We start from the raw sequence: 8361 nt of genomic DNA on the forward strand, positions 1-8361 counted from the left end.
TTAGAGCCCCATAAAAACTTGATATGACAGTGTTCATCTGCAATACCAAATGTGAGGATTGGAGATGAATGCCGGCAAATTTCCAGGGCTCCCAAGGAAGTTAAATTTGTCAACAGTGAGCACCCAGCTTCTGTTTCAAAAATAGGGTAGATGGAACAATGAAGTTGTTCAGAAATTATAATCATTTGCCATGAAAGCCTAACAACCTGAACCCTGATTTCAATCCTTAGAACTGAGGATGGAAGGAGAAAACCAACTCTAGAAAATTTCCTCTGAGCTTCTACAGGTCTTGCACATGCTGTCACAGTCATTATAAGTTATACACGCAGCTGTTCTGTTGTGTCAAAGAAAAAGTTCCTATAATGCCAACTCTGACTAATAATCTTTCTGCTCATTCTTCTGTGATGATACTTGAGCCTTAAAAATAGGAAATATGATATAGATATTCCATGTAGGCTGACAAATAAAATTTTAAAAGAGGTATGGAGTAATAGAGGGAGACTACTGACAGAACCCTGGTTTCTCCATACACATACACGTATATATGTGCTCACATATATATTATGCACATGCAAAGACACCCACACAATAGTTAGACTATGTTTAAAGGATTGCACGTACAAATATTTGGGGAGCAAAAATTAAAAGTATGCAGTTTACTATTTTAAAATAAAATGTTCATATTTAGATAAAATTTTCTATATGATGTTACCATAGAAATTACATGAAATATATTTCAATTTTATACAGTAAGAAGTATAAAAGAAAAAGGATAACTTATATTTTCAGAATCTTAAGCATGACACAATTCCTTTCCCAGCACAGAAAAATGTGGAGCATTTCCATGGCTTATTTACATGAAGACCAGTTATAATGTAATTATATGCTTAGTGTTACCCTTTATGTAATGTAAGAGATAACAGGATCAGCACTTGGCTTTCCTGCTTGTCTGTCCAGCACAGGATTCATGTCAGTTCCCAAAACAACAATTACAAGAAGATAGGGGGGTGGAGAATGAGGGGAGAGGGGGAGACAGAGAGAGAGAGAGAGAGAGAGAGAGAGAGAGAGAGAGAGAGAGAGAGAGAGAGAGAGAGAGAGAGAGAGAGAGGAGAAGGGGAAGGAGGAAGGAAGGAAGGGAGGGAGGGAGGGAGGAAAGAAAAAGAAAACTAAATACCCAATGTTTTTGTTTCACTGTTATTTTCTCACACTGATTTCACGTGAATGTATATGCATTTTTGTGTGTATGATTTTGGTGTACTTCAAACCTTGTATTACATTTTTCTGTGCCTGAATTCATAGTGTGTGTGTGTGTGTGTGTGTGTATGTGTGTGCGTGCACACATGTGATAGGTAATCAAACTTAGTTTCACTTAGTTTGGTCAATTGATCAAACTGACAGAGAAAGCAAAAGAAATAAATCCACAGAATCTCGTGATAAAACAAAAGTTCTCAGTGAGATGTATTTGATCTTCATCATAGAGGTTCACACCATCGCTTTTCATAACAAGGCATCTCTTGAAACACTGCAGCTGTGAAGCCTAAGGGCAAGCCAAAGAATTTGTAGCATAACAAACATTCATAGATGAAGCCCTACTGCTGACATACTGGTGGGCATGGAGAATGTTCACCATGGTCTTTGAGAACAAATGACTGGCCCCATGGAAAGACATTTATCATGGAGTCATAGCAGTTATTTTCTGTGCTGATATGTAACAGAATAGAATATTATACATGCTGAGGTCATATTTCTCTAAGAAAGAAATATACATAACAAAAGTCTTCTAATACAGAACTGTAAAATCTGACTCATCTAGTATGTCAGCAAATATTGTAGGTGAAAACTGAAAAAAACTTCCACAAGATCAACTCACACATTAGTTGTTTTATATAGACTAAAATACCACATGCTTTGTATTAGAGACTTTACATAGGTGAGCCCATTTTACCACGACTCTGTATATAATAATAATAACATCATTAATATTATAAATAGAAAGTGTGTTTGAGCACTTGCTATGTAACAAGTGGTAAGGATTTTACATTTATTAAGAGCTAGAAAGTTGGAATCAACCTGACAATGCTACAGAATATATGAATAAGTGTCATCTAAAGGAAAAATAGAAATAAAACTCTATAGCTCTTAATATTTGTTTTCAAGGAATAGCAGTAGGGTAGATAGGATGATATGTGAGCTATTAAAAATTCAATCACAGTCACCTTATGGAATTGGGGATTCCTTAGAAATATCCTCATTATGGGATAATTTATTTAGAACTGGGTAATTAACACAGAGAGCAAAAAATGACAAAACCTTTAGGATCTCAATAATATGGGTTTTCATTTTTAGCTTGTCCATTTCCTGGTTGCTCTTGAAGATGGCCCTTAAACACTATGTGATCATTTCTTTATTTGTGCAAATGGAATAAGTAATGAAATCGCCTAATGATGAACTCAAACTAATAGACAATGTTGAAAAGATGCCAAGGTAATTTTGAAAATAGGCTCATATTTAGCATATTTCCAAAGTTGGAAATTGAAATATGCCCAGACTTTCTACAAGATACATGTGCCTGATGGTTTTTTTTCCCTAGTTTCTCTAGTCTTATTTGATATTTTTATATAAGTTTGATTATATAGTTGTTTGAGAATTTAATTTTTATGAAACTCTAATTTACCAGCTCTGTTCCTATGAGACAATTTTAAAACTTTCCTTCATTATGCTGTGGTGTTGTGGGTGCACTGGGAATGAATGCTTTCTGAATATTGAGGAAATGTTGCTTAAGCATTCAGTGACTAGTTCTTGAGTTTTCTTACTAAAGTGAATCCTTTACAGGAAATCCTTTCAGCAAATTTGTTCTTTTCTTACATTTATCTGTTGTGACAGATTTCCTCTAAAATACAGCTGCCAGTCTGATCTTTGTAGTGTGTCAGCTGCAAGGGCATGAAATGCCTCTCTCAAAAGTCAGCTGATCCAATAAAGTGTCTTTGATTTTCATTTTCCAGCTGTTGTGCAAATTGGCTGTTCCTTGAGTGTATCAGAAATAGTTTGTTTCATAGCAGAGAGCAAAAACATGAAAATTATAGGTCAGATTATTTCTGAATACAAAAGGCATAAACTTAAGTCCACACATTTCTTCCTCTGAGAGGTAAAGGCAACTATTCCCCAACTGTAATTTTGATTTGCTATTACACATAAGGGAATTTCTGGGAAATTTTCCTTTTCTAATTCCGTCTTCCTTTAAATATTGTTTTATTAAAGTTTTGTTGTTGTTGTTGTTGTTCTCAATGTCTTGTCTCTGTGCAGAAAAGCAATCTTTTGCATCTTTAATTTAGATACATATATATGACATCTATTTTCTGTACTAAATTTATTCCTAGGGACCAAGGGCCACAGAAACAGGATGTCTAGTTTGAAATACTTATTTAGTTCTGTCTTCTCAACTACATCAGGCTCTCCTGGCCAACATTTTAAAATTCTCTTCTCATTCAGCAATGTTGTTACATGCTTCCAAATGAACTTCCTTTAATAAATTATTTATTTTAGAGGGTTTTTTATTAAACACTTTTTATTTTTTACTTATACATTTATATTATTAATCCACCTTTTGAACTCTTTATTTTTTTAGAGAAGACCATAAGTCAATTAGTTTATCTGTCTTTCATTTATCTATATATCTGTCTGTCATCTATCTATCTATCTATCTATCTATCTATCTATCTATCATCTCTCTATCTACCTGCCTACCAACCTACCTACCTACCTATCTATCTACTTAACTATCTAACTATCTATGGGAATTTGATGTACAAGATCCAATTCACAAAACAGAGTGAGTTTGTAGATATAATTATGATTTGGACAAGAAAGACTGTTTGCCAAAGAGGTTGCTGACACCTAAGGATAGTGCATATCTCCAACTCTTACTTGGAATTAACCTTAATAAATCACAATAGAATCCCTAGTCTAATCTGGCCTTGGGTTTTCAGTGAACCTAAATGTTTGTGTTGTTCTTCATTCTCTGAGCTGGCTTTATTTATTCTGGCTCAAAATATCTCCATGGATCTAGCCATCTGGATTCTTACCACAATTGTCAATCTATAACTCCAGAAAATAGTTAAATATAAATCCTCTGCTTCATCACAATTAAATACAATACATACTTATTTCAGCACCAGAAATAAGCAATCCACATGCAATTTAATGAACTTAAAAGGACACATGAGGAAGTAAAATTATTTCAGTCTGGGATTTTAGTACATTTCGTAGCCTTTGGAAAGGGATATTTCTTTCTACATCTAAGTATTTAAAAATTCTTAATTACTTAATGCTGCCAGTACCCTGCAAATAAAGCTTAAATTCGGGACCAGAACGTCTATCAAGAGGTCTTGAAGTATTTTCATACTCCCATGGTACTACATTCTCTCTTGTTTCTCCAACGCATTTACAAAAAGCCTGCTTACCTCCACCCTGTCTTGGCTTGTTAAAAAGAAGTATAAACAAAACTAGCTGCCATTTGGTCTTTTAAACCACAGCTAGTCAATGAAACTAGCAACCTCTACTAAGGTCATTTGAAGTTTCCCTTTTATGACAGGATTTTTTTTTTCTCTCCTTCCCTTTAGTTCTGACGATTTCACACTTGAACTATTCATTTGAACACGATCATTTCAAGCTGTTTTTTTGAATGGTGCCAGGTGGCATGACAGAGTGTGTGACATTTCTTTCATTAAAGAAAAAATTATTTGTGCTGAGCCAGCAATACTTCTATTCCAGACCCACAAAGCTGAATAGGCACAGAACAATTGGCTTGTCTAGAACAATCTGAATCCAGTGACTCTGAATTAGACCTGCTCTCATTCTGGAAAGTAAGCTCACAAAGTCTGTTTGTGGCTGATAGTAAGTTTTATATTTGAAGAGGAATATATATTTACAGGCAACTGTTTGTTCCCTCTTTCTCTCCCTCTGCTTCTCTTTCTCTCATAGCAACTGTTCGGCATTTAAATAATCTTAAGGGCCATAATATCTTTTCTATAAACATTTAATTCTTACAATATTATTTTTGGATGCATAGTATAGCTTGGTCCTTAATTGGTGAAAGGACTGGAATCACAACTGGATCTCTCTTTGTTTCTCTCTCTCCCTCTCTGGGGATGCTTGCATATATAGTGTATATGCTCATGTGGTTTTGTGTACATGTGTTTGAGCACAGATGTGCATGTGGAGGCCAGAGGTCTATTTCAAGTCTCTTCCTTGGTTGCTCTCCATCTGATTTTGCAGACAGGATGGCTAACTAAACTTAGAGCTAATTGCTAGACTGTATGACCAAGGAATTCTTAATATCTGCCTGATTATGCACACTCTCTCATGCTCTAAAGTTATGAATATGCACTTACACATCCAACACTTATAAGGGTACTGAATGTCTGAACTCAGTTCCACATGCTTGTTTGATAGGCACTTTTCTGACTGAGTCATAACCCCAACAGAAGCTGCTTTTAATTCCTTGAGGTATAATTGTATTTCAGAGAGATCCTAGGCCCTTGAAGAAGGCTCACATAGAACTGATTGACTTCTCATTAGAAATAGTCATGTGCTATCTACAAAATATAATTCCCTCCTGTGTGTTATTGGCATACACAAAATATTGATTCATTATGATATTCTGAGATTACTGACACTTGGTCTATGAGTCAGTAGAGGTTGAAGAATTCTGCGTTTTCACTACAATTCAAGCAATTTATGTCCTTTTAAATGTTGCCATACTTCACTTATTTGACTGTAATGTTTATTGAAATAGTTTGAGATGTTTATTTGATGGCCTCCAGATTAGAATAATTGTTATTTGATTATAGATTTTTGGTGTTTATTAGAGCCTACACACTTGTTGAATTTGGACTTTTAAAATTTTAAAGCTCTGGAATAAATTTCAGATTACCAAGATTGAAACTAATAAATGTCAGGTATCCATGTTCTAAGAAAAGGTTCTTTTTAACTTCATTTCTCTACCTGAATATTGAAAATGACAAAAAAAGCAAACATAATCATGTATAATAATCTGACCTGTCAAATTTTAGTATAATAATGCTAATACTATAATTTTTTTGAGACAGGGTTTCTTTGGGTAGCCTGGGATATCCGGGAACTAGCTCTATACATCTGGATGACTTCAAACTCACAGAGAGCCTTTGCCTCCTGACGGCTGGGATTAAAGGCATGTGCCTCCACACCCAACCTCCATTAATATTACTTTAACATGAAAGTTACAGTTATGTTTGACACTGATGTCTAATCCCATACTTCATAACATTTACCTGAACTTGTTCTGGTTAAGCTTTCTCCAGTCTTAAATGTTTGCCTCTTTCAAGAGAGTGTTCAAAGTAGCATCCAAGTCCTCTTTTCTCTCTGCTCAGCCATCTTGGCAGCTACTTTCCATTGGCAATTATCCTGCACATAAAGAAAGAAGATGATGGTTGTAAATAACAAAAACAATTATTGGAGTAAATAATCTGTCCAGACTAACTCATTATAAAAAACATGAAAAATATGCTATAGCTTTTGAGTAAAAACAAAATAAAATAAGCAGACTAGGCAAAACAAAACTGGTCAACATGACCAAAAGTTGATCAACTTGGAAGGAACTAAAAGTAGAGTACAACACCTTGTTGGCAAATACATTGTCTATTTTTGAAGTGGCAATAATACTGAATTGGTCACAGTGTGCGGAAAATATTTTATCAATCAAAGTGATTACTATGTCATCAAAAGTATAGAGTACAGAGTAGTGAAAGAAAATTATGAAAAAAAATTTAATCAGCTGTGGCCATCTCAATTTTTTAAATGTCATATTGTGTTACATCTCTGCTCAACAACCTCCTTTCAAACCTCATGTTTTCTTAGGATATTTGATGTGCTAAGTGTTTTGACAGGCTGTTGCCCCTCCTCAACCCTGTGAGTGGACCAGGAGCCACTACCGAGTCCCTGTTGTGTGAGAGGTGGGATCCACAGGAAATAAATCATAATGAGTTATGCAGAAAAACCCAATTAAATAACCAAATATTAATGGACGGAAAAGCTCAATAACTTACATGTTCAACAAGCAGACATTAACCATCTCATCATGAACTATCTAGTTACAGAGAGATTTAAGGAAGCAGCAGAGAAGTTTCAGATGAAGTCTGGGATTGAACCAAGTGTTGACCTAGAAAGAACTGTGAATCAAGATTCAGGAGATGACTCTGAAGCCTTGTTTAACACCCTCTACACAGAGCTCATGGATACAAACCAGTATACTTACTTCCACCTTCAGCAACAGCCCTTGATTGAGCTTATTCGTCAGCATGAGACAGAAGCAGCTTTGAAGTCTGCCCAGACACAACTGGCAGAGCAGGGAGAGGAAAGCAGAGAGTGCCTCACAGAAATGGAGTGTACATTGTCCTTGCTGGGCTTCGACAGCCTTGAGGAGTTGCCTTTTGGAGACTTCCTCCACATGATGCAGACAAAAGGTGTGGAGTGAAGTTAATCAGGCTGATCTGGGTTATGAAAACTGAGAGCCCACACACAAGCTGGAAAAATTACTGAAACTGCTACTTTGAGCTCAGAATGAGCTAGAACAGAAGAAAGTAAAATATCCCAAAATGACAGACCTCAGCAAAGGTGTGATTGAGGAGCCCAAGTACAGCCCAGCATTGTCGACCAGCACAGGACTCATTCTCCTACAGCTGTGAATGGCAGATCGTTGCTACAGTAGAAAACATTTTCCCACTGTTTTTTTTTTTTTTTTTTTGGCCTCCATTGTTTAAAAACGGAAAAGGGCTTTTAAAAACACTGACAAACCCATGACGGAAGACACCACTTCTGCCATCCCCTGTGTTCTGAGGACTGTGCAAGCTGCTGTTGACTGTTTCAGTTCTCCAGTACTGCTGGGCTCTACGAGATCTGGCTGCACTGCTGGGGCGTGTCATTTCAGCTGAAAGCCTCACACTCTCAGAATATGAAAAGCACTGACGATCTTTTGCTATCTGCTGGTGTGCAGGCAGGCAGTGTTTTATTTTCCTAGGTCATACCTAGCCTTCTTCAATTTTTCTTTAATAATTTTCTTTTAATTTTTCTCTCTCTTTTTGTTCCTTCATAGGAAAGAATATATAAATTTGTAAATCTTAATTCAAAGAGTATGTGTGGGTATTAAGTTTGATTTGGTTCTTTGCTATTTGGTTTGGATTGTGTGGCTTTTGGGAGGGGATATGTATGTGTGAGAGAGATGAGGCTTTTAAATTTTTTTTAAACATATTTTTGGTGCTGTAAAAAAAAAAGGAGTTTTTACAGAGTAGAAGAGATCACATGTTGATACATTTAACTGAAAATACC

The 8361-nt window shown here is 35.8% G+C and overlaps 1 pseudogene; it reads left to right on the top strand.

The window, feature by feature from the left end:
• The first annotated feature begins 7015 nt into the window (after positions 1-7015).
• On the top strand, positions 7016-7721 carry LOC127185215 (glucose-induced degradation protein 8 homolog; annotated as a pseudogene).
• The last annotated feature ends 640 nt before the right edge of the window (positions 7722-8361 follow it).

Source organism: Acomys russatus, chromosome X (assembly GCF_903995435.1).
Source record: "Acomys russatus chromosome X, mAcoRus1.1, whole genome shotgun sequence".
NCBI lineage: Eukaryota > Metazoa > Chordata > Mammalia > Rodentia > Muridae > Acomys > Acomys russatus.